Source organism: Pygoscelis adeliae, unplaced genomic scaffold (assembly GCF_000699105.1).
Source record: "Pygoscelis adeliae isolate BGI_AS28 unplaced genomic scaffold, ASM69910v1 Scaffold245, whole genome shotgun sequence".
NCBI classification, from domain to species: Eukaryota; Metazoa; Chordata; class Aves; order Sphenisciformes; family Spheniscidae; genus Pygoscelis; species Pygoscelis adeliae.
In genome coordinates this window covers 294,926-297,054 of record NW_008824766.1, presented here as the reverse complement: position 1 = coordinate 297,054, position 2,129 = coordinate 294,926, and positions in this window count along the sequence as shown.

Sequence of the window (2,129 nt, the reverse complement as noted above, 5' to 3'; positions counted from 1 at the left end):
TTCCTGCAAGAATCCCGGGATGCATCAAGGGGTGCAGACGTTCCCAGTTCCTGAGCCAAATGTATCTGGCCTCAGCTGCCGGTTTTGCCACCTCCTTCCATGGAAACTGAGGCCTCTGCACTCTCCTCTGACCACTTTTGCTTCGTTATCAGCCAGATGACCCTGACTCCTTAAGTCCCTCGCCGTCAGGGTCTTCACATCGCTCCCATGGCTTCCTCCTGCATCCCTGGCGGTTTCTTGGTGTCCGTCTTCCATAGCCTGAGCGTGAGCCCTTCCCACAACTTGTCCCTGTTCCGCTTTTGCACGCCCAGGGCAACGCGAGGCCTTTCCAGCCCAGCTTTTTGGACGCTGGGAGAGCTTTCCACAGCACCGTCCTGCCATCCACTCCTCCCCTTGCTCTGTGTCCCCAGCTCGTCCCTTCTCAGCTCATCATCCCTCCTGGGTGCCTGCCACGCTCCCCACCCTGCCCAGCCCCCGGGCGCTGGGGGAGCAGGCAGGATTTTTGGCGCAGAGAGGGTGGTGCAGGCAGGATTTTGGCACAGAGCTGTATCCCGTAGGAACGGGATGCTCTGCAAGAAGGGCCATGGCGATGGCTGGCCCCATTCCCCTCCTGCGGCAGGGGATGCCAGTGGTGAAAGCCACCGTGGATGTGGATGTCACACATGCAGATGGGCGAGGCGGGTGCTGAGCCCCAACAAGGATCGCACCCGGGTCCCATGGCACTGAGGGCTGGGGCGGGGGGCTCCCTAGGGCGGGAGGAGTGGTGCACCTTGGACTGAAAAGGGGCCCTTTGGGTCCTGCCTCTGCCCCGGCTGCCCCCCTGTCTTCCGGGATGGATGGGACTGCACCAAAGTCACCTGGCAGCCCTGAGGTCCCTGTGTCCAAGAGGCTCAACGCCTGGCTTGGGCTCTGCCCGTACTGTCCCGGCGACCCAGGAGCGGGGATCTCTGCCCCCAAAAGGGGACAGGGGGACCCAAACCTTCCCAGCCCTCCTGTCCCCCTCCCAGTGCTGCCGGGGGAGGATGGAGCCGGGTAAGGTGGAAGGAGACGGCGCTGACCCTGCAGGCTGCCACGCGCTGCCACGCGCTGCCTGCACCTGCAGGAAGGTAAGAGTAGCAAAGCAGGGACCGAACGTAATGTGGCTCTGGGCTGTTTGTGCGCCTTTTGTTCGCCAGTAACCTTCGTGAATCAGCTAATTAACCGCATTAGGACGGCTCTGCTTCCCCGCCTGAGTGTTATTGGGCAGGGCAGATCTGGGGCAGCGCGCCAGCAGGAGCCCCGGTCGGCTTTGCTGGGCGGTCAGGCAGCTTGAGAGCCCCTGCGGCGGCCGGGGAAGGCACCCGGGAGGCAGCCGGGGTAGGTAACACCCCGGCAAGGTGCTGGCAATGGGCAGTGAGGGAGAGAGCGCCTGGTGCTTGCTATGGGGGGGGCGGGAAGGAGCTGGCCCTGTCCTTCATCACAGCATGGAGGTGAGAGCCTGATGCACCTGGGGTTATGTTCCTGCTTCACAGCCAGCCCCGAGTCCCATCAGCGGGTGTTTTTCATTGCCATAAGCCATGCCTGTGCCTTGGGGAGCCTCTACTGATGGCTGGAGAGGGGGTGGGCGCGATGGACCCCAAAACCAAGCAGAGAGCTCCCCTAAAGCCAAAAGTGTGTTGTGCATCACCCTCCTCCTGTGCTGCCTTGCTGCTTTTACCCAGCAGCTCTGCAACACCCTGGCTTGGAGGGCTCCCAGACAAAGACGTGGCTGAAGGGCAGCGAGGATGAAGTTTTCTTTTTACAAGCTTCACCCCAAATCTCTCCGTGCCAGCCCCCCAGGCTGTGCGTGGCCCCAGCTCTCGCCTGCTTCTCTCTCCCTCCTTCCTCTGCTTCTGGATGTGCCCCTGTGGCTTCTGGCCGTGTGTCCAGGCTCTGCAGGGCCACCCTGCCCTCGCCGCCAGGTTTCTGCAGGCTGCCAGGGTGGCTCACAGCCCTCCCAATGTCGGGGGCGAGGCCTGCGCCACAGCCGTCCGGCTGGTGGGGAGCAGCCTCCTGAGCACGTTCCCTGCCCTGAGGCTCTTGCAGAAACAAATGCCCTCTGCGTGCCGGCGGCTGGGAGGCCCTCGGGCCCGGCCCCGGGGCGGGGGGGG